At 46.0% G+C, this 24,979-nt stretch overlaps 1 long non-coding RNA gene across 3 annotated transcripts; it reads left to right on the forward strand.

Annotated features, from left to right (window-relative positions):
* Positions 1-18,275: 18,275 nt before the first annotated feature.
* Positions 18,276-22,265, forward strand: LOC134553033 (uncharacterized). Of its 3 annotated transcripts, XR_010081017.1 has the most exons (4): positions 18,276-18,373; positions 19,984-20,203; positions 20,491-20,570; positions 22,125-22,265. It is a non-coding gene; the product is annotated as an uncharacterized LOC134553033 (long non-coding RNA). The 3 variants fall into 3 exon arrangements; XR_010081015.1 differs by lacking the exon at positions 18,276-18,373 and having other exon boundaries at positions 19,105-20,203; positions 20,491-20,631; XR_010081016.1 differs by lacking the exon at positions 18,276-18,373 and having other exon boundaries at positions 19,105-20,203.
* Positions 22,266-24,979: the final 2,714 nt, after the last annotated feature.

The raw sequence follows: 24,979 nt of genomic DNA on the forward strand, positions 1-24,979 counted from the left end.
GCCAGAGGTTTCTTTCCCAATGTTCTTTCTCTGCTCTACCCCGCTGTTCACACTGCAATAAATCTTGCTGTCGTGGACCCAATCTGTGCCCATTTCCAGGGGGAGTGGAGCTGCAGGTGTGGATTTAGAGCCTGTCACAGCCTGTGTTGGATGAACTCTCCAGCTGCACTGGGGGAGCAGGTCCAGGCTCTGCAGCACCCTTGGGAAGGCTGAAAGCACCATCAGGGGACAGGGCTGGGGCTGCTGAGCTCCACCTGAGCCTGAATCACCTAAAAATGTCTTGGTCCTGTGCCAACAGGGTGCCCGTGGGTGACAGTTTTCTGTGCAGAGAGGGTGAGGTGCTCATCTCCCCTAAAAATGAGAGGCTCCATCAGGGGATGATGAATTCAGATTGGTGTCATCTTGGGTTGGTTTTCCTGAGATATGTTGGTTTAGAGTCTCTTTTCCTTAAATGCCCATGCCAGAAGCAGAAGGAAGAGTTAGAGTTTGCTAGTTTAGGTTTCTCAAAGTTGTTTATTATTTCTTATCTCTCAGTTCCTTCCATGCCCTGCCAAGGTCCCTGCTGCAGCAAGAGCACGAGGGGACTCTCCCCAGGTCGGCAGGACTGGACCTTTTGTACCCTTTCTCTGACCCAACCACTGTCCACAACATATTCCTTATTTACAGTCTATCACCAATACCTATTACCTGTGTTAGCCATGTCACTTGTACCCTAAACCAATCCCCTGTGACCCACCACAGCAGAGGATGGAGGACAAGGACAAGAAGGAAGAGGGACAGGGCCACACCCTGATTCCTCCATCCTGCCTTCCCCATTTTCACTCTGTGATAAACTAACTACTATTTACAGCAAACTCTTGGGGTCTGCAGCTCTTCATGCAATGCTGGTAATTTTTTCCATGGGCCGAGATCAAAGACAATGTCACTTTGGGTCCTGTGCCAGGGGCTCAGACCCCCCTGCCAGGGTCCCAAACCATCCAGCGCAGCCAGAGGGATGCCCTGGACTCCAACAGTGTAAGAAGAAAAAGGGAGACTTCCAAGAATCACTCCCTGTCCTCTCCCAGTTCCTCACCCATCATGTCTCTTTCCATGCTCATAGTAAGCATTTGTGCAACTCCAAGAAACCACATTGGCCCTGGGGGATGCTACAGAAGATGGATCCAGCTCAGTCCAAGCCAGCTCAGCTCCTGCAAGGATGCAAGTGGAGAAGCTGTGACACTGCTGGCACCTCCTGTGTCCCTGGCACCTCCTACTCTGCTGGTGGGAGCCATCATTAAATGCTCACTCTGCTGGGCTTGGCTCTCTGCTACCCCTCAGCTAGAACAAAGCCAGCTCTGCTCTGCCCAGCCATTCTCAGAAAAGATGTGATTTGATCTTGTTTCAGATGCAGACATGCAGTTTATTAATAATTATGTGAGTTGCAGCAGCAAGGACTAGATTGCCATGAATGGCAAGCTCATTGAAAAAATAGCCCAGTTTGGGGATGAATCACCTTTCCTGTATCAGTGGGGAGGTTCAGATAAAACGTGTTAGTGATGCTGATTCTGTCCTCGCTGAGCTCCAGTTCCTGATGGAGATCAAAGATCCCATTAGACAGATTTGATGAAGAGACAGTCCCTCATTATAGAGTGTGAACAAGCTGAACAAGACCCATAAATAAAACCCAGGGCTTGCTCTTTCTCTTGGCACAGAACCTGGCTCTCTCTCTGGCACAGCCTGTGCTCATCTGAAACATCCCAGTAAAGATGTTATAAACTCATCTCCAGAGTTCATTGGAGTTCTAACAAATCTGTCCTGCTCTCTGACATGAGCGAAGGAATGCAGGAATAGTTCACTGGTTTACATTAAAAATAAACAAATGGGAAGAAAATGCTCTGAGAGAGAGTCATCAAGGCACTGAGGCTGTGAATGTAATTTAAATAACAAACTTCTATGGGACACAAGTGAGAATTCAAGTATGGAACAACTTGGCCTTTGGGGGTTTGGGTTAGTTTTTTTGGCTTGCTCGGGGACATCAGCTGTGCCAGGAGAAAGGTGCTCAAAAGGAGCAGGAGCAGGAGCAAAGCATTGGACAGGAGTAGATGTTCATCAGAGTCTCCAGTTCAAGGCAGTTCTGTTGTCAGTGACTTCCAGAAGAGATTTACACCACGTGCCATCCAAGCAGCCAAGTCATCTTCCCAGCAGCGTTAGTGCAGCCCAGGGCAGCTGGAGAGGCTCTCTGCTGACCCAAGACATCATCTCCAGTACTTTGCCTCTCCTTCCTTGGCCTCTGTGTAATTATATAAATCTTCTGCCATGCCTTGAGGTCCCATACTACAGGGATCTCCTCAGATTAGATTAACAGCCCCCATACACCAGACCAGCTAAAAATCAAGGTTTGAATTTCCACGGCAAACATATTTCAAAACTTGGTGTCATTCTGTTTTGCAGCTCCACATTTAATAAATATTCCCCCCCAAATAAAGCAACCTACATATTTAAAACTCAGCTTCAGCTTATTGGCTGAAATCTCATCAACAGGAGTTTAGCCTGGTGCACTTCAGAGTTTTAATCTGTGGGGTGTTTTAGCTGTCTGCTGGCTCTGTCTCCTTTTGATGACTGGAGATGTCTTTCCCTGGAAAGTCCTCACCATTTCCCAGCTCCTGCTGTTCTGTTCCTACCTGGAGAGAATGAAACAGAGAGAAATTCAGGGCAAGATGCCTCCAATTTGATCCCCGAGTGCAGCCCTGTGGCTGCAGCCTCAATCAGCTTCACACTGAACACTTTAGTTAATTGGCTACAAATTGGGAGGTATGAGCTGATTGCAATAAATATTTTATTAATTTAAAAAAACAAAAGGCTGCATCCCTTCTCTCCCAGTTTGATGGTGCACAGTCACAGGTATTAATGTGTAATTGCCACATCAGTTGGCACTCGTGGGCTCAGAAGGAGCTCGTTGTGAGGAACACTTATGCACAGATCCTCAGCAGGTGTCAATCAGCATCGTGCCATTGACATCAAGGGAAACAGGCTTATTTATAGAGTTAAAGCTCCAGCAGCTCACCTGCAAAATAAACCCTGGAGCGTGTCCTCAAATATCAGCTGGGCAGAGGAAGAATGGATTTTTCTCTGCAATTTTTATTTACATAAAAATGCCATTTTCTCCATACCTGTGTCTTGCCTATGTGCAGAAACAAGTTGGGGTGTTGTGGGGTTTTGTTGTTGTTGTTGTTGTTTTGTTGTTGTTGTTGGTTTTTTGTTTGGTTGGTTTTTGTGGGATTGGTTGGTTGTTTGTGGGGGTTTTTTTGTTTTTGTTTTGGGTTTTTTTGTGGGTTTTGGTTTGGTTTGGGGTTTGGGGGATTTTGGGGGGTTTTTTGCTGGGTGTTTTTTTGGTAAACTTGACTGAAATACAAATTTTCAAACCCAGTCATGCTGTAGTTATCCACAACCCACATTTGAGGGATATATTTATTGCAGGTGCAAGCCCTGAGCTGCTGAAGTTCTGCTGGCCAGGCCAGGCTCATCCCCACCCCAACACAGCACAGGATTGGAACCCTCGTTCTGCCCTTCCCATCCCCATTTGGAGGTGTCAGTGACAAAACTGAGAGTGGTGTGTGGCAGAGATGTGTGGCAGAGCAACGACAAGAAGTGGTTGAATTATTCATGGGGAATAAATCAGTGATGAGCAGAGCCCCTTCCCAGCTCAGGAGGGTTTTGTGAGGGATCTCTGAGCTGCTGGAGCCAAACCCAGCCCTGGTGAGCTCCACAGACCTTTACTGAGGGAAAGCTGGTACGAGAAACAGCCCCACGACTGGTAGGTACCCACTACAGGCTGGTATTTCATTAGCAAAGGGGATTTTCATTTTAATCGAAATCTTGCAAAGGAAATTGCTGATTTCCATAACATTTTTGATGGGAAAAAGTCAAAATAAAGTGCTTCTGTCTCATTTTGATAAGGAAAAAAAATCATTTCCTCAGCTGACTCATTTCAGTTCTTTACTTTTCTACAGGATTCAAATGTTCTCACAATTTAGAGACAAAGAACCACAATAATATTGAATATTTATTCTACTTTTTTGGGAACATGCCCATTCTATGGTGGAAAAAGTAAACCATTTTTCTTCTCTTTGCTTTTTAATTTGAGGGTTTTCTGTAGAACAAAAATTCCTTTTCTATGACCAATTTGTTGTGTGGATCGGATGAATAATTTTTCAAGCTATATTTTCCTCACAAGTTGTTTGCTTTGATTACTTACTAGTCATTCTGTGGGATATTTGAGCTGTCACTGAAGTAATTTTGGCTTTCTTTGTGCTCCTAGAATGGAGGACAAACTCTTTAAACAGCAAAACGACGAACAGCAACTAAAGCAATGTAAATAATTCATAAATGAATTGTTGATAAATGTTGATAAATGTTCATAACTGTTCATAAATGTTCATAATTGTTCATAAATGTTCATAACTGTTCATAATTGTTCATAAATGAACTTGTTTCTGCTCGTCCTGGGGGCCATGCACAGCACAGCTCCACAAACAGAAACCTGTTGGTGCAATGATGCTCCCAGGCCCTTTTCCACCTCTATTTGCAAACAGCAGCATAAAAACAGAGCAAACAGTTGCAACCAGCTGTACTGAAAGGGGCAAGATAAGGCACAGCAATCAATGTCTTCCCATGCCAAAGAAATGGGATTAGTCTGCTCTCATTAATGTTTGATTTGATAAAGGGTTCAGCGGCAGGGCTCAGGCTGGCAATGGGGTGATCTGCAGAGTCACACACAACTTGAGGTAATGTCATGAGCCTTGATGGATTCAAATTCATCATCTTGCTTTGAAATGTGGTGGTTTCTCCTCATTTTTTCAGGTCTGCAGGTGGAATGTTTTATTAGTGCAGTCTGGGGTGCCAGGATACCTGAGGCAAAGGTGCAGAGAGCTGACATTATATATGAGGGGCTTGACTGAAGGCAAGAAATAGCTGGAGATGATGAAAGAAAATAATGAGAAATCTTCAGCTAAAATATCCATTGAAGCATTCTGGTATTTAAGGAATAAAGTGAATAAATATTGAAGGAATGTAAGTGATTAGAACAGCTCCTGAGGAGTGGAGCCAGCCGGGGCCATGGGTGTGTGGGGCAGGGGAGGAGCAAGCTGGGCTCACGGAAGGATCCCTGTGGGATCAGGAGGAGTGGGCAGCCTGTGCCAAGGAGAGGTGAAGCAACCCAAGCACCCCACTGTCCAATGTGTCCTTGGGAGATTAATGCCTGCAGTGGTGGTAAACACTTCCCAGGGATGCACATCTCCATCTGAACAACCAGAAGCATTAAATTTGTCCAAGAAATAGAGTGAGACCTCTCCCTTGGCAGCTCCTCCACCTTTCCCACGGTGCTCTGGCACCTCTGAAGCAGAGACAAAGTGATTGCACAGCCAACACCAGCAGCTGCTCCAGGCTCCCAGGCCTCCTCCCACCCTGCACAGATCCAGCTCCAGGCACCAAGCAGGGTCTGCTAAAGGTGGGACCTGTGCTCCACCAGAAAGGTGCTCCAAGGATGGCTCCAGGAGATGTGTGTGGAGTCCTCCAGCCTTTCATTTAAACACATGCTTGAGTAAATAAATAACAAAGAGTAAAGTATTTCACACTTTTCCATTTGGCAGGGGGCTGTTTCTCCCATCACTGCAAGCTCCATGTTGTCAACTGAAAAAAATAGGGAATAATAGGTGGATGAGAGTGGATAGGTTTGAGTAATCCCCTGGAGAGAGCTCCCCAATAGACCATAGATTTATTATTTACCTCCCAGAAGGTACAAGTCTACTATTGGCTCCCTCCTGACTCTTCCCCCTTCGTTTTTCTTTTTTCCACCACCACAGACAGTTGTTGTACTTGTCTTCTCCTAAGCAAAGGGCCTTTATTTATATAAACAAGGAGGGGAAGAGAAATGGGTGGCAGGAGTACCAGGACTTTCTCATACCATCAATCCAGCTCTCTGCAATGTTTTATGGTAGGACAGAAGAAAAAAAAAATAAAGAATACAAACCAAACCAAACAAATCACGGGCAAACATCCTACTCCACCACTCTTCCAGCAGAGGAGATTTCCAGGGTCAAAGCCGTGTGGATGAGCTTTTCCAGCAGCCCCTGACGTCACCTTGCAGAGAGCAGCCAAGTCCCCTCACTCCTCAATCCCTCTTTGTGTTTCTCCCAGCCTAATTAAGTGAGTTAATTCCATTTGGTGCTGTGCTGTGGGAGCAGAGCTCTGTTCCAGGGTGCGGAGTTACAGCCCCCGGTAATGCGGGGATTGCTGGCAGGGCAGGACAGGGTCAGCCCCAGGTTCAGGTCCAGGTCCCTCTTGTCACACCTCAGGTCTGGCTCTGAGCCCCTCACACCAAGCACAGCCTGAGGACAGCACCTGTAGCAGCTGAAATGTGCCTGGAGCCTCGCCCTTTGAAACACTTTTAACAGCAGTGATTTTGGTTTTCCCTAAAGTGACTCTGTTGGGGGACACGTCCCCATCACTGGGGCAGAAGGGAATTTACTGACCTCTCTCCTGCTGCCAGGAAATCCTCCCGGTGCCGAGCAGCTCCTTCTTCCCGCAGGATCAATTCTGCAGATTTAATTGATGGCTCCTTCAGGGAGTCTTTCATCCCCCAGTAAATTCCCTTCCCTGCAGCTGGCATTAGCATGGTCAAGTGAACTCTTTTGCAATCAATGGCCAGGGGTGAGGAAGTTTTCCTGAGAAAATGACTGTGTTAGCAAACTTGGAGAGTTTGCTGCTGGGGCAGACTGGGAGGGCTGAAAGGAGCAGCGCTCGGCTTCTCTCAGGCTGTTTGATTCCTACACTTTTTGTGTACTTTGCATAATAATGCAATAGAGTTGACAAAAGATTTATTCCTGGCGCCTATAAAATGACACAACACAATGAGTTTTAAATGGAGAGGGAAAAAAAATCCAAGAGAAAAGGTAAATATGTGGGGTCTTCTTAAAGTCTGTTAAATGTTATGGACAGAAATTCAATTAGTGCCAAGGAAGCTACAGAAGCATTCATTTTTCCTTACTCTTTTTCCCAAGCCTCTTAATGTCCAGGCAAAGGGGCTTATTGAAAAGATAAGTTTGTGCCTGTGCACAGACATGAAGGCACATCCAGGCAATTCACATCTGTGTGTGTAAAACCATCTCTGTTCTTCTCCTTTCCACCCAGGCACAGCTGTTCTGTTTGATGATGGAGCACCACTTGTTGAAGTAGAAATATTTTTATAGATTATGTGTAATCTTAAACTGGTGGTGCTCAGCCATGGCCTATAGTGGGTGAATAGAGTTTATATAAATCAATAAGTCTCAGAGAGCACACTTTGGTTTGGAGCACATGTTTGGACTGAGAAGGAGCTCTTTATACGAGTGCTGGGCACCCAAGCCTTTTACAGCTCCCCTTGCATTTTAAGGCCTTATCAAATTCTCACCCTGAGCTCTAAGTCCCCAGAGAAGACTTCACACAGGTGTTTATCCTTTTGGAAAGTATTTTAAGGCTTTTCCTTGCCTGCCTGTTGATAGATCCTGTCAGTACAGAGCACCATCAGCCCCCGAGCAGCCTCTCTGTGCTGGGGATGCTCTGCCTCGCTGCTGGGGCTGTGCTCCCCACACCAAGCTTTGCCCACATCCATCTTTTCTGGCTTTCCACTCCCTACAGACATTAAAAACCATAAACCAGCACTCTTCCCTTATTCTTGCTGTCAACAGGAGCTGGCTGGAGTCGAGGAGGGCTTTGCAGAGCTGTAACCATTTGTCAGCTGAGCAGGGAGAGCTCCTTCACCCACGGGAGCTGCCACAGCACCCTCGTGGCACAGCCAGGCACTGATGTGCCTTCTTGGGGTGATTCCTTCTGCACAGGGACCTCTCCAGGATGTGGTGCTTGGAAAAAGAGCCATGGAAAAGCTGGCTTGTGGCCCATATCATGGAGTCACAGAATGGTTTGGGTTGGAGGGGGCCTAAAGCTCATCTTGTTCCACTGTCCCAGGCTGCTCCAAGCCCTGCCCAATCCAGCCTTGGACACTTCCAGGGACCCAGGGGCAGCCCCAGCTTCTCTGGAAATCACACACACTTAACATCAGCACTTCTGGGCAGCACACTGGGTGATTTGGGGGCTGTGGCCACTGGGACACCACCAAGGCAAAGAAGATGCTCGGGCACCCCAAGTGTTGCTTTCTGCAGGACATTTCCGTGGGAACAGGCCCAGGAGCAGAGAATCTCCTGGTGCTGTGTCTGCAGGCAGCTAAAGCAAACCAAGAGCACCATCTACTGTCGTGCCTGGCAGGATTATCTGTCCCTGGCATGGCTGGGCTCAGTGCAGGGGCTCTCATTCAGGCAGGTTTCTCAACGGGTGCACTGAACGCTGTTCAGCAGCTTATTAGAGTTTGCTAATAAGGAAAGCTCACAGAGGAATGGATTTTTCTATTCAGCACCTACATCACGAGCAAAACTCAGCATTTACAGGGGCAGAGGGAGACCCTTGGAATGGCAGGTGGCACAATACCACAATAAACACAATTTCCAGGGTGCAATAATGCACATTATGGACCGTGCAGCCAATTAAAAGCATCATAAAACAAAACACTGGCTTGCACTTTTTGGTAGACATAACCTTTTTGAACACCAGCAGAAGGAACCTGTTACCCTATATTTTGTCAGCTCCAGACAGACGAGATTTTATAAAAAGGGAGCAGGAATCACACATCTGTAGGGATGGATCCATCATTTCCAGGCTGTGCTGAGTGACCTGCCCTCAGCCTGCCAGGAGAAGCACTTGCTTGAGTGGTGATTTTTTATTTCTTTATTATGTTACTTGATGTTCTGTTATTAATTTGATGTTTTGCTCTGATTTGCTTGAGGGAGCATTATGCTATTTATTTATTTATGGGGTGGGTGTTTGTGTATTTGTTTACAGTTTGGGGGGTTTTGTTGTTAACCCCACACTGACACTTTTAATTATTTCTGGTGGCTCCCAGGGTTTTTGCAGCCAGTGGGCAGAAGAGTGTCAGGGCAGCCCCATCACACAGGGGAGGATGGATGGGGGATGAATGGGGCAAAATCCTTCACTATTTAGTATATTTATTATTAACCTGAGAAAAACCTCTAACAGCCCTGGTGGCTGTCCCTGCTGCAGCCACAGAAGCAACTCAAAGGAAGAACTTTTCCCTATCTTGGTCATCATTAGACCACATCTGCAACCCATTTTGGGTCACCCAGCAGAAGATAAACTTCAGGGCAGACACGAGCTCTGGGCACTGATCAGAGGCTCTCTCCAGCTGGTAGCAAGTGTTGCTGTTTTGATTCAGGAGCATTTTATACACACTTTGATTTTGTGGAATAAACAGCCAAGGCACAGATCAACTGGCCTCATTTTTACAGGGAGACTTTTAAACCCTTCCCTGCCAGATCACAAAATGCATCCTTTGCAGTCAGAGTTCTCTAAAATAAAATTGGGTTGATGCATGCTCTCACAATGAAGGCAGAGGCTGAATTACAAATCTGAAGAAAGTAACTTGGTTTATTTTCTCTGGCCCAAGTCTCTGCAGTTGGGTGAGTTCTGGGGCCAGGTGTGATCCAGGAGTTTTCCTCCCAGACCCATGGAATCACAAAGTGCTTGGAATCACAGAAAGGCTTGAGTTGGAAATTACCTTAAGGATCATCCACGCCTCTGCCATGGGCAGGGACACCTCCCACTCTCCCAGCTTGCTCCAAACCCCATCCGGCCTGGCCTTGGACACTTCCAGGGATCCAGGGGCAGCCACAGCTTCTCTGGGCACCCTGTGCCAGGGCCTGCCCACCGTCCCAGGGAAGAATCCCTTCCCAATATCCAAGCTAAATGTATCCTCATTCAGCTTAAAGCCATTCCCCCTTGTCCTATCACTGCTTCCCCTTGCTAAGAGCCCCTGTCCATCCTTCTTTTCAGGGACTGGAAGGCTGCCATCAAACCCTCCCAGCGCTGTTCCACTGCTCCTGCCACTGCTCCCAGGGCTCCTGTGGACACAGGGCAGTGGAGGAGATGAGCCCCAGGAGGGGCTGGGCTGGGCTCACCAGCTTCACCTGCTTGTTGAGTGGTACCTGCAGCAGGATGAGGCACTTCAGAAAGCAATCGATGCTCTTCTCATGCATTCTTAGAAAACAATTAGCAGCAGGAGTGATGAATGCGCATTTAATTACATCCTCCCTGTCTCACCCCCTCCGAGTCATGAACTACTTCAATAAGTAAAGGGCATTTAGGAAAAAAAGAGAAGGGTTTCATTCAGTGACAATTAACTCAAGGGAGAGTTTCATACCTTGTCTGTCCTGAGCCCCCGGAACACCTCCATGGATTTTGCACGTTGGGGTACCACCTCTCTGCACAGTGCTGCCATTTCCTCGTGGTATTTGGGGTAGTGCAACATTTGGATGCACTTTTTATTGCTTCCATTATAATCCAAAATTCTTCTTTTTATAAGGGCATTGTGTGATAGGGCAAGGCATGATGGCTTTAAACTGACAGAGAGCAGGGCTAGAATTGATGTTGGGAAGGGATTCTTCCCTGTGAGGGTGGGCAGGCCCTGGCACAGGGTGCCCAGAGCAGCTGTGGCTGCCCCTGGATCCCTGGAAGTGTCCAAGGCCAGGCTGGACAGGGCTTGGAGCATCCTGGGACAGTGGAAGATGTCCCTGCCCATGGATGGGGTGGGACTGGATGGGTTTTAAGGCCCCTCCCAACCCAATCCAATCTGATCCAACCCAACCTAACCCAACTCAACCCATTTTGTGATCCTGTGCAAAGCAGCTCCCAGCTCAGGGACAGGCTCAGCTACTGTGATACAGACAAGACAAACTAGTGTGACCTTTTAAATACAATTTTTTTGGCTGTTTCCTCCTTGGATAAAAACAGTTAGCTGAGACTTACCGGTGTGACCTGGTATCTGATTTGGAGAACAAGTCTCTGCTTCATCCAGCTTTGCAAGTCTGTTAAGACAGCCCCAGAAACACACAAAAACATACATTTTTTCCAAGAGATCAACACTCCAGCTAGCTGTCCCAGCTGCCAGCAGTTTGTGACAGCAAACAGCTCGGCGAGCAGCAGCACTGATGGAACAGCTCGGTCCGTTCCCTTCCAAATCCCCACAAAGGGGATTTCAATCCCTCTCATTTTAATTGGCCTTTGCCCATCTCTCCTCTCTTTCTGCAAGTTGTTCTCTGTTATAGACACATATTGTAAAGCTGGCTTTTCACAAATGCTGTATGTATAATATGGGAAGGTTTTGCTGTATTTTTTTTACTTCTGTTATTAGTGAAACTTAGAAATAAATAGTGTGAGGAATATATATATTCATTAGGAGGTAACATGATATTAAAGACTGTTTTTGTAACACCTAAACTGACTAAAGGAGAAGGATGGAGAAAATCACCCACATTCCTGAATTATTTCATCCAGATGAAGATTACTGACCAAAGCTTCAGCAAAGGAATTTACTGAACCTCTGTTATCAGTATCTTACCAAGATGAAGATGGCCAAAACCTCCAGGATCAGATGGAATGGAGCCACCCGAAGAAGAATCTACCAGATAAAATGGTTGGAGGAGGAGCTGAAACTGAACAAAGAAATTCACACTCAAGAGGAATGTTTGAATCATGCATGTGAATTTATAAATATGCAACAGGCTGGTACTGTTAAGGAGCCAGCCTTCCTCAGCAGCGGTGCTCTTGGCTGAATGCCGAGTTACCTGGTCGTGTTTTGCTTTTCTGTCTCCTCATTGTCTTTTTATTTTTTAATTAAACTTCTGATTTTTTCTAAGAAAGTCTTTTTCCACATTCCCGCTCCATCCACGCAGTTTGCATTCCAGGAAGGAATGGATGCTCGGCTGGCCCAGGGGAGGCTGCACCTCCTGCCTGCCCCACGAAGCTCCTGAGTCACCTGGCTGGCCCAGAGCCTCCTTCCCTCCTCCTCCTGAGCCACAAGATGCCCTCTCTAAAGCAGCTCATCCTGTCTGTATCACCTGAGCACCTCCTCCTGCCCATGGAGCCGCTGTGAATGAGCATTTATCCTCCACAGAATTTTCCAGGCAAAGGGTTGGAGCGAGCACTGATCAACTCCCATTAAAAATAACACTAAATACAGAGCTCAGTTTTGTAATTATTTGCAATACTTGACTGTAAGCTTGAAAATAACGTTTATCTCACCGAGACTGGCCTTCTCCATGTGCTTTTCTGTGGAGTTTTCAGACTTCCCTGCAAGCAGGCAGCCCAGGCAGTCTGGGAGAGGGACAGAGAAAAGTCACAGTTCCTAACGTGGGAGGGCAGCTGCAGCAATTGGGGATGATACCCCAGCCTTCAAGGAATGTGGAAGCATCAAATAAATTTGAAATTGTTTAGTATCTCTATTGCCCAACACCAACAAATAAATTTGGCTTACTCTCAGCTTTGGAAAAGGGCAGAGTGCAAGGAAAGGTGAGATGTGATCAGAGACGACTGTAAAACAGTATAATTTTAAATCTATTATCTAAAATACATAACTCGCTGTCTTTGAGACTGTAATTGAGACTTCTCTTTTCCCCTCTGGATTTATCTCGTTCATTACTTGGCTCATGGCAGTCAGATAGATGGCTTCATCTTCCCAGGAAAACTTCCAGTTCTTTAGAACCCTCCTGTAATTTTTTTCCTCTCCTTCCCCACCCCCACCCCTTTTGTTCTTTCTCTGTTTTAATTAATGCGAGTCACAGAATATTTTATATTTGGAATCCTGTTATTTGCAGACAGTCATCAAACGTGTTTGGGTAGCAGCCAGATGCTCAGCATATGCAGCAGAGGAGGGAGATGAAAGTCTGGAGGTAAACAGACACACACACTGATGGAGAGACTGACCCCCACCCCTCTCTGTGCTGCTGCACGTGCCAGAATAGGAGCCAGTCAAAAAAGGTAAATAAAAACTGAATTCAGGTGGAAACCAGAAGTAATTTGGGGGATAAATCTTTAATTAAAAAACCAGTATGGGATAGCAAGTTTAGAAAGATTGCTTCTGAAAGCTTAAGGCTCTGTTTCTCTGCCCTCTAGCTTTAGCTTTTTTATTGACATGGAATGAGGAGAGAGCTTTTCCTAGGTGCCTGACAGGAAAGCACAATCCATGCCATAAGCATCTTTCTCATTTCCATCCAATATTCCTGCTATGCCCTTTGAAAGTTTGTAAAAAAATACAAATACAGAAGAAAGGTGCTGTCTGCTTCCAAATTATCTATCTCAAGCAGGGGGCACACGGATCCAGAGCTGGAACAGCTTCTAATTGTCTTGCAAGGATAATTTAAATTAGTTCAACTCTTTATTTATGAGTGTGACATTTATTCCTCTGTATTACAGCCATTCCTAAATGCCTTAATGTGGGATCAATAGCACTTTGCACCAGCCAGACCTGAACAACGTGCTGCTCCTCGGGGAGGGTTTGTTTTGCTGGCCAGGGCTGCTTGCCTGACCCTCCTCAGCCCAGACCTGAAGGACAGGGCACTGCAAGATGGATTTTGCTTCCCTGGGTGTAGCTCCTGGTGCCCAGCCAGGCTTTTGTGCAGTGATGCCACCAACTCAGCGAGCACGTGTGGCCTTTGCCTGGATAGAGAAAAACAGGAGAGAGAGAGAGGATGAGTGTGGTCACAAATACCAGCATGGAAAATGTGGAGCTGGAAATCTTACTGAATAAAAGCCAAAATAACCCCACTCTACACACTCATTGCAAATTCACAATGTATGTGACAGGGAATATGTTCTGAGCCCTTTCTCTCCCTTTATCTTGCTGTTCCAATAATCCATCCCAGCAGATAAAATCAGCCAAGTAATGTCTGTGTGGTGCTCTCCAGGTTTTATCCCTGGAGAGCTGATGGCAGGTGAATGTGCTGCTCCCCACATCACACCTGCCCATGGCACAAGAAATTTAAGCTTTTGGGTTGCTTTCTGTAGCCACAAATGGATGAGTTTAATAAAATAAATGATTTCTATGCAGTGTCTGTATCACAGCAGAGGCCAAGGGAAAGTGGAAGGAATGGTTATGGTAGGAAAATAATCTGCAATCCAGCCTGCCCTAAGGTCTGTGGTGGAGGAGACTGGGGACTGTTGTGTCTGAGAGAGATCAACTCCAAAAAAACTTCCTAGAGGAATTTCTGAGATGACAGATCCCACTGCAAGATGTCACATTCTCTGCAATTACACACCCATGCCTGTCTGCAGGAACAGAGCTGGTTCTGCTGAAACTTTAGGCAAGATCAATCAAATTGAGGAGGCAAAAGCAGTGCTGGAGTTTGATCTGGCTTAAGAGATACAGATCAGAGCAGCTCCAGCCAAGTGAGGAGCAACTCACTGAAATCAGAGAAGCCAGAGAGGCTGCAAGGCCAGAAAGGGACATCCCACAAGGCCACTGGTGCTGGCACAGGCAGAAATATTTGAGGTCTAAGTAAATGTGGCTGGGCCAACACCAACTGTCTGGTCTTCATATTCCCCCTCCCCAGAGGACAGCTGATACAGCACACGGTCAGACATGACAAGCTGAGCCTCAGAGACGAGCAAGCTTGCTGATGAAGGACGAGCCAGTGTTGTATTTTAATGCCAGGAGAAATCTGCACATCCAGATCCTGCTCTCGGCTCCTGCAGAGTGTGTTTGTGGCGCGGGAGGAAGAGGATGGGAGGCAGAGGGCTCCTTTGCCCTGCAGCACCTCTGTGTGTGTGTTCAGGGGGTTTGCAGTGGCACTCAAACCAAAATGCAGCAGGAGAATGGCTAACAGGGGTGGTGCTGTGAGTCTGAGGGTGCCGGCTTCATACAAGGTGTCTCTTCCATTAATTGCACACGCAACAGAGGCCGCCCGCTCTCGAGATGAAAAAACGCATCAGCAATTCCCCCTCAGTGCTGCTGCTAAAACACCTCAGGCACCTCTGGCTGAGGCTGTAACAGCAGAGCAGCAATCTCTGCTGCTGAGTCCTGGGGCACAAAGCAAAGGCTGCTGAAGTGAACCACAGCCCGCAAATATTTTTGCAGCTATCACCTTTGTTTTCAAATCCCACGTGGCGTTAATTATTTGCCCATAAAAGTGACATGTACAGAAGCAAAGGAGCTCCAGTGAGGATTTGCTCTTTGTTTTATGGCTCCAGATGGTTTCACAGCTCAAGGTAAGTTGTAAAGGACAGGCAGGAAAAGAAAAAAAATCTTGCTTGGTGATTTTACTTACGAGAGCCTGTAGGAAGGGGAGGAGTAGGTGGGGGAAAATTACCAGTCCCATGAACAAATCTGCCCAAATTGCCTCTGTTTATGCTGTTTTACCCTCTCACCTACTCAACACACAAAACTACAAACATGGCTGATACAAGCTCATGTCTCACCAGCCTGTCTTGACAATAAACAACCTTGGCATTCTACAAGTAATTTTCAAAATTGTTGAGAGCTAATATTAGTTTTGGGGTTTTTAATATGTATTTTAATGCTGCCCATTTAAAAGAAAACAACTGTGAATTCATAGTATTCTCCAGGAAAGAAAGCAATCCTTTTCCAAGGTTAGGTTTCTGAGAACTTCAATCTAGCTATGTCCTTATGTTATTTTTTAAATATTTCTCATTAAAAAGAAATAAGTTATTCAAGATTGAATAACTTCAAACTTGAGACAGAGTCATTGACTGAGTTAAATCCCAGTAGCTATTGCTACCCAAAAGTAATTAATCCAATCCACTTTCAGAGGGAATAGGGGTGCATATCCCAGTAGTATTTTATGCAATTTGCATGATATACCCATTTGCTCCCTATGTAAAGGCAGCTTGAGATATTTTCAACCCCTTTATTTAGAGGAATGTCTAAAGACAGACACTGAAAAAAAGGAACCACACACAAAGCCTGGAATGTCTGCTTGGGCTGCAGTGACACCATGGCACTGCCTGAAGAGTGAGGCAATTTTTGGCAAGGTGTAACACACCTCCTGTTAGACAAACCAACACTGATATGAGAAAGCTGGAGACACATAAATTACAAATTACAAACCAAAAGTGCTATGTGGAAATCCTGTCCTTTCCTAGCAAATTTGCAAAGTCACATGGATACACAAACATTTTGTTTTCTTTCCCAATGTGCCCCTTCTCTTACTTTCCATCAGGAATCTGCTGAGGTTTATTTACCACTGGATGCTTCAGCCTGCTGCTTGCTCCAGGCAGAGCTGGGGTGTCAGGGACTTGCACTTTAAAGCATTAATATTGCTCTCTGATATGCTGATGGAGCTGCAAAAAAACCCTGTTCTGGTGAAGACTAAGTGCTATCTGCTCAGAATTTAAACGTGGGAATCAAATGCCCAGTGGGATGCACCAGCAATAAGAACTGTAGACAAATCTTCGAGGTCTTCCCTTAGACATGCTGGGAACATTTTTCCACTCAGCCTTGAAAGAGCCAGGATTGTTCCAAGTCACCCAAGTAAAGCTAAATTGTTGATCAGCATCCAGAGCAGGCCTGCCTGGTGGAGGCTGAGAAAGAAAAATGGCTTTATTAGGGGCTGTCAAGGCACAAAGCTGGTGCCATGCTGAAGATACAGCGGCTGTGAGAGAGTCTGTGCAGGGCCAGGTTCAGCCCCAGCAGCAGGGGAAAGGGGCAGCACAGCCTGTCTGCTTCTTTCTGCCTTCTGGGGAGCTTGGCTGGGGTCCAGCCAGAGGACATCAGAGCCATGGTCCTCTTCTCAGAGGAGAAATGGAGTTCAGCCCATCCTCAGAGCCATCCTGCAAGACTGAGAGGCAGAAATGTTGTGCTCAGTGTCCAACAGACATGCTGCAGGATGTGTGTCCATCAAACCAAAACCAGAGTCAAATTCTGCCCTCTGGAAGGCAGCCTGGGCTGTTTCCTGTGCCCCTGGTGCTTCAGCAGGGAGTGCTCCTTAATTTTGGCAGGAAGGAATGATTCAGCATGGGCAGACAGGGACAGCTGCCTGTTCTCACCATCTCCTCCCCAAAGCAGACAGATATGAGACAGCTCAGATAAACCTAATAGTCCTGTTAGCCTGGCACAGAGCCCAAAGCAACAAGCCAAGCCTCTCTGTTTATTCCTACACTGTTTATACATGTTTATAATCTTTAAATCATAGCTCTCTCCCATATTGAAAGATCCCAAACAGATGCAACAATAAACTGAAATTCAAGACAAACAGATTGTGAGGCAGAGAGACAGAGCACATTCATTTGTGGTGAATCACAAATGCTGAAACAAAATAAATGAATCAGTCCTAAAGAGTCTAATTAATAAAGGTTAATTTATTTATCATCATGGCTAACCTGGATATCTCTGAACTCATCTAAATTAATGCAAAATGAACAAAGCACAAAAAGGGCAGCAGTAATTGGAAAGCTGCAGTAGATACACTTTCCAGAAGCTCCTTTTTCTGCTGCATAAAAAGCATCCCAGGTTCACTTGGTCAGGTGCAAACCAGGCTGGCTGGCAGCAGCATAATTAAAGGACGATAATGGATTAACCCTTTCTGCCTTAGAGATCTGTCTTCTCTCCCCTTTATCAGGAAAAGCATCAAGACCCAGCCTGTCCCACACATAAAATGGTGTCTCCATCTTGACCAGTGCACACAAGGAAATGGAAGTGGAAAAAAGTTCCCAGCAAATCCAGCCTGGGACACTGACTGGCTGAGAAACAGTTGTTTAATGAGTTTAACCACAAAATCATTCCACTGTAACATGCTACTACTTTTATATATCTGTATTATCCCCTAATTTACAGATAAAATTCAGCCTCTGGATTAGCAGAAACCTCCTTGCACTTGCTGGCTCATGGTAATTGCAAATGCAGTGCCATACACACTCCCTCAACCCTCATGTCCTCTGAAACTGAGTTTTGTGGCTTCTTTAAGACGCAAAACTTATAGAAAAATGATTTTTATGGTTCACAAGGATGAAATTGATGGAAACATCACACTCCAGGCTGAAGGTGCCACGTTCCTCCCACCAGCCCCTGAGCCTTCCTACATGCAGCTCATACAACAGAACTGTCTAAGAGTTCAACAGCACAAAGAAAATCAAAGTTTTTTGCTTTCTGTTGCATCATTACAACACTTCATCTTGTGCTGGGTAAATCCAAGGTTCCCACAAGGCCATTGGCAGATTTTAAGCTGGGGGCTTCACGAGGTACTTCCCTTCCAACTTGACTACTCAGTGTATAAGACTGATTTTTAATATAATTAAACATGGGGGAAAACTGCCTGATGTCTACAAAGACTGTTTTATGTTGCTGATAAACAAATTTGTTGGAAATATCCTGATATCAACCTTTTCATCCCTTTCCTCATCCAGATACTCAGTTGCATCTCCAGGAGGCATTTCTGTCTTCCATTGAGAAGGAGAGATTTGGCCACCACTGAGAAGCTTCAATAACCACCTACAGAACACGGTTTGAAACATGGAGTAAATAAATATAACAGGGGCAAAAAGTAGAATCTGAGATTATACAGCAGGGCTGTGGTCATAAGGTCACTAAGTTTTTGAATTTCCTTTTTTTTAAGAGCCTTTTTCTGTGCTGGTGTGCCCTGTGCACTGTCAGTGACTGAGTTTCTCTCTGAAGGCATAAGTGGCTGTCACTTATAAAAACACCCGTGGGAAATGGCAGGGGAGCATGTCAAAGTATTCCATTTCAGATGGGCACGTGGTTTCTTTATCACTTCTTTCCTTGACAATTCTTCAGCTGTTAAGGAACTCTTTCCTCTTTCAGAAGACAGAACAAAAAGATGCTCAGGAGTGTCTTTTTCTGATTTTTGGAAATAAAGATGGGTTCCTGCTGTGTGAGCAGCCCTGGGAGTTGTGACACATCACTGGAGGAAACAGCAGAGCAGTTCTGGGATGTTTTAAAGGGCACAGCTTTACTGAACTGTAATTGACTTTCACTCATTGATCCAGTATTATTAGTGTTTGTTTGAAAATCAAAGGTTAGTCAATTTGAAGTGATTTTGCTGCTTTCGGGGACTATAAATGCCATTTAACTCCACTAAATTTGATCAAACCACCAAAACAAAAAAACTTTTGTGTTTTTCTTGCAGTAATCCTCTCTTCTTCCCCTCACACCAGACAATTTCTCCATTCCCAAATGCCTGTGGAGATTTCATTTAAGCTCCAGAGCAGCATCCACTGGGCTTTGGCTTCTCCATTTCATGAGTTCTACCCATCACCACCCTCCAGCTTCCAAATGGGGAGGACAATCCTGGCTACAAGTTCTAGATATGGTCAGCAAAATCCTTCAGAAGGCCCTGGATGTGAAAACATCCATCTTTTTCTATCATGGTTCCTGGAGCTGAAACAGCTCCTGTGGTGGTTTCTGTGTTCATGGGCTGGGGCTGCTGCCACCAGGAGGTTCCAGGCTTCCAGAGAAGGGTAGAACCCTTTCCCATTTAATTTCCATTAGTCCAGATGACTTTGTTATTGACATCTTGAAAGAACAGACATACCACAGCCTGAACACCCAGGTGGCCTAGTGAGAATTCATTTCTAATTGCTTATTCATTCACTGTTGCAGGAGAAAGAGTTCCAGATATTTCATTTGAGGAGCATTATTTAAACCCTTTTTTCTCCAATTATTAGGTAAATAAGAGAACACATAGTTTAAATACTGTGTACAACTCCATGATAAATAGGCCTTCTTGGGACAGAATTGTCATTATCAATCTCAATTCTCACCTCAGGCTGAGACTGACAAAATGTCTTAAACTTATAAGAAATTCATTCAGTTTCCTGGAGCCCCTGAGGTTTGAGTCTTCAGGATGGGAAGTTTTCATAACAAAAGTTATAGTAATATGAACTTCAATTTCCTGTTTTAAAAGCACCAATTTTCATATAAGCCCATGACTCCACCTGGAACTTGAAGGAAATGGTCAAATGCTGCAGAAGAAAAGCTACGAGCCACAGGGATAGTCTAGAGGGAGATTATGAAGCCCCTGGAATGTTACTGGGTAAAAATACAGCCAGGTATTGAGCATAATTGGTACTAACATGTATTATTTCCCTGGGCAGAGTCTGGTGTTGTTTGATTCTTCTCAGTAGCCAGCACAAAAATGCCCTGGACATGAGGCACAAGAGGAGTATAAATAATATCAATGATTTAGGCACTGACCATATGGGAGCAGACCCAAAGCTAGAGCAAGATGAGTCGATCTGCTGCAGAGGAGGGAACTGTGCCAGCCTGTGCTGAGGAAATGGCCTGAGAGCTGATCCTGTTCGTGGGGACCAGATGGTGGGTTATGATTTTTTCTCTTTTTTTCCCCATTTAAAGTTCCTCAGACTGGCAAGGGGAAAAGGCAGAGAGGAGTGGTGTGGTGCAGCAGGTTGGTGGGTGGTGGTGTGGCAGGGGGAGGAACCAGGAGCATTCTCCTCCATTTGTGGAGTATGACATAGAATGAAACAGCACTGCAGGCTCACCAAAGTTAGTCCTGGATGTGAATACATCCCTGCTATTGGGTGGGAGCTTTTCCATGCTCTCTTGCACTGAATCCAACCAAAGATCTGGCTGATTTACTGCAGATATGGGTCAAGTCCAAGTCTCCTACTCATCCCTGCTGTGCCCCTCCTCATTGGAGCTCCGAGGGGAGTGCAACCAACATGTGAGTCCATCAGCTCTCCTGCACACTGCTCCACTCTACCCACACTTCCCACATGGAAGCAGTGAGTAAACTACCACACTCCTTCACTCCTTTCCTGTTCTTTAAAGGGAGTTTCACTCAAGTTGAAATGCTCAAGAGCAGCAACTCCGCAAAGTGCCATGGGTAGGTCAAGAAACTATTTAGGACTTCCCTGGTATCTTCAATTTTTGGAGAAAATTAATAAGCTCCTGAGCAGGCAGTAGCACAGAAGAGGGAGTTTTCAGAAAGCAAAGCTCAGTGGCAGCTCTGCCTTGCTCTACCAGGCAGCAGCTGCCCTGGACAGCTCTCCCAGGTATGGGTGGCAGGAGCTGTGGCTGGCAGGGCACCCACAGTCCCAGTGTGAGCCTCACGTGGGTTTGTGCCTTCCTCTGCGTCCACGTGTGTGCAGCTCTGTGTGTGTGCTTGAACAGGCCCACACTTCCAAAATCTCAGTCAGTGTCAAGGACTGTGGGTCTGCAGACGTTGTATTCCATCATTAGTTTTTGCAGTGAAGTGAAGATGTAAATCCAGCCGAGGTTTGCCAAGGAATTGTCACCTAAGTGGGTTCTGTGAAGACACAGAGGGGAGAAGGGAAAGCACTGAGGGGACCTTGGAGCATCTCCCAGTGCCTAAAGGGTTCTGAGAGAGCTGGGGAGGGACTTTGGACAAGGGCATGGAGTGACAGGACAAAGCAGAATTTCTTTAAACTGAGGAAGAATAGGGTTAGATCAGATAGTGGGAAAAAAATCTTCCCTGTGAGTGAAGGATTGCCCAGAGAAGCTGTGACTGTCCCATCCCTGGCAGTGTCCAAGGCCAGGCTGGACAGGGCTTGGAGCAGCCTGGGATAGAGGAACCTGTCCCTGCCCATGGCAGGGGGTTGGAAAGAGATGATTTTTCAGGTCCCTTCCAACCCAAGCCATTCTGGGATTCTGTCTCTCTTGCAGAATGCTCTGGGCACACATTCCTGACCAACCTTAAACTTGGAAGAGCATCCAAGGCAGGCAGAACAGGCAGAAGTTACACCAGGACACCCCACACAGTCACACAGCCACAACACGCTGCTCACCACCATCCCCTTCCCCAAGAACCAGATGATTCCCCAAATTATTTGACTTTCAGTGCCAGGCTGTGGGGACCTCCCACCACCTCCCCAGCTGAGGACTGCAGGGAGTAGACCTGATTTCCACATTAGCACCCCCAGAGCCCTTTTCCAGCTGTGGGGAGATTTGCTGGGTGGCAAAAGCACGGCGGGAGCTGCTCGTTCAAAGGCAGGGAATGGCATCAATAAATTCCAGCAGAACCTCTCTGCTTGCAGGGGAACACTGCAGAGGCAGGGATGAAACCTCTGATGCTGCTGCTAATTGCAGCCTTTGCCCCACGGGAGCTGCTGTCTTTATTAATGCAATTATGATGGAGCCAAAGGCAGCAAATGCTTCTGCTGACCTTGCTGGGGGAGCAGAGGCCTTCAGTCTCCACGGGAAATTGCTTCCTCCCCTGGCAAATGGCACATAACCCAGTGTGTTCCCATTCCTGCAGATTCACCATCTCGTCATTGGAGCAGACAGGATGGAAATTGCTGTTTGATGCCACCTCCCTCGCTCCTGCAAATCAGAGATAAAATCCAACAGCGTTTCCTGTCTTTCAGTATAGGAAAATCAACAATAAAACTTAACATTGCACTGGAAGTCACTCTTGTATTGTGAGTTAGAAAAATAGTAATAATGACCCTTCAAGAGTCCTAATTACAGACATTTCTGAGCTGTGATTTAATTGTAATTTGATGTCTGAATTCAGTTAGCCTAAAGGCATTCAACGTGGAGACCTGCTCTCAAAATATATGTACATAAATTGAAATCTTATATTGTGGCAAGAAGCTGCCACTAACAATAACAGGACTGGTGGGGGGGGGATATCTTAATCATTAAGACTGAGATTTCTGACCACACTATACAGACTTATAATCAAAGCAGGTTCCAGTCAGAGCCATTTCCACTCCTAGTCAAAAGAGCATTTCCTAAGGTTATGGTATATCCTTTGTAAATACAAATTTCAAAGCGGATGAACAACTGTGCTTGGATTTTAGAGGACCCAAAAAAATGTTCTCCAGACAGTTCCAACACTTTAACTCCAGGAGCTCTAAAATTGCACCAACTGCCACCAAGATTTGAGTTTTCCCCTGGATCAGTCACTGAAAGAACATCCCACTATGGGATGTCTCAATTTGACAGCTCAAGGCAGACAGAGAGTGGAAAATGAGAACTGTTGCTTTCCACAAAGATCTGCTGAGATCTGGGAGGGCTGGATGGCTTGTCCAAGGTCAGCCAAGAAATCAACACCACATTATTATGGAATCTGCTGGTGACACTGGACCTACCTGTCCTGGGGGTGGTCCCAGGGCAGCCGGTGTGACAACCACAGGGCCTTTGGCTGGGAGTCACTCTAGGATAAAGTACAGCCTCCACCTCCTGCACTTGTCACCCTTGACAACTTTGTTGGGTTTTTTGGAGTCATCTAAGGCAAGGAGACCCGCAAGATCTCTTCTCAAAGTACCTGGAAAAAAGACCAAAACACCTGCAAGGTCATTTTGCAAAGCAGAGGGTTGAGAATTCAGACAAACAAACGACTGCATGCAGAGGTGGGGAAGGCAGATTGGGCAGGTTGCTTGCACCTACCCTGAGGGTGGTACAGACTGGGACAGGGCCCTGGGGAGCCCAGTGCCACCAGCCAGGGACCTGCAGACCCTCCCACACGGTGAGGGAATAGGACATGGCCAGATGCTTTCAGTCAGATGACTCATCCCCAAGAAGCCTGGGGGCCAGAGTTTTAAAAGACATTATGGTGCATTAGTCAACCTTAAAGTAAAGGCTTCTGTGGACCTCAGTATCTCAAAATAATGATGCCTTGGAGACATGCCTGAGGTGGCACAGGCTCTGTGACAGCACAGGGGAACAGCTCTGCCCCTCACAGCCTCCTCCAGCCCAATCACAGACACCATTAACGAGCACAGAGGGATTTGCATGAATTTCCTGCTCCCAGCTCGTGATAACTCTCCATTCTGCGTGGTGCTAGAGTTTAGTCTCCTACTGTTCAGCATGAAAAACTGGCATAAAAGCAGCAGCTGGTGCTCACAGTATCTGCTCAGTCCCTAACACCACCCAGCATGTGCTAGTACTGAATATTGATGAAACTCAGATCTTATTACAACAGAGCACAATATGTTCCTTGCCTATACATTCCCTTTAAGCACAAAAAAGTAGTGTTAAATTTGGGTCCAGGTCAGGTCCAGTTTCAAAAAGCCCACTTAAGCCAAGGTTTGGGGGAAGCCTTGTGGGGTTTGCCTGGCTCTAGGGAGGATTGACTATAACCCAGCTGTAAATGAACCCAGAGTTAGGGGGTGTCAGGGCTTCATCCATCTCTGCTTAAGAACATTCTTGGATCCAATCTGATGTCATGTGTCTTGAAGATAAAGGCAAATTAACCACTTCAAAGCAGCAAGCGCTTCCACGCACAGCCAATTTTGTTCTCTCTTTAGAATCCAAAATAAAAATCCCTGTTTACCAAAACTCGGCTTTTCATCTTGCTGCATTTCAAGTTCAGAACTGGAAGTGAAATATTATGTGAGCTGTATCAGTGCAGAAATAGAAACACAAGTGTAAAGGATAAGACAACACCATTCCAGATACAGATATATTTTGAACAAGTTTTACTTCTGGGAATTTAGTGAACTTAGAACTGTGCATCATTGATTCATCCTTTGGTAGAGTTCCAAATTACACAAGATCCACATTATTAACTTGTGTAGTTGATAAAACACATTATGAATTCCCACATTCACCCCCACAACCAAAGAAATTTGGAGGAACAGCAAAAGCAGTTTTAAATACCCTGGTGGTCCTCAAGGCAGTAGAAGATGCTCTGTAAAGAGAAGAAAAGATCTGAAGGTCATGGCAGGGGAACGTGCAGGTCCAGCACTCACACACAGGGCTGGCTCCTGATGGAGGGGCTGATCCCAGGCAGCATCTCTGCAACCCTCTCCCAACTTACAGGCCAGAAATGAGGTGGGAAGAGACCTCAAAGGGCAGCCCTCTGCCCTGGGGAGGATCATCTTTACACAAACCACAGCTTAATTCCCTTTTCTGTGCTTGTGAAGTGCCCTGAGGCCACCCATGCCAGTCCTGGATTATCCTTCCTGTTGGAAGTCACACTCAGTGCTCTAAACAGCTGAACCTAAACCCATGACTTCTCCTCCCATGAACAGTGGGCAAAGAGAGCATTTTAGTTTTATATCCTAATTCTTCTCTGACATATTTGCAGCTGAGACTTTCTGCTTGACCTCATTTGCAAATTTAATAAGAACAATCTGTATCTCATCCTTGAGATGATTAATGAAG

This window comes from Prinia subflava, chromosome 8 (genome assembly GCF_021018805.1).
Source record: "Prinia subflava isolate CZ2003 ecotype Zambia chromosome 8, Cam_Psub_1.2, whole genome shotgun sequence".
NCBI lineage: Eukaryota > Metazoa > Chordata > Aves > Passeriformes > Cisticolidae > Prinia > Prinia subflava.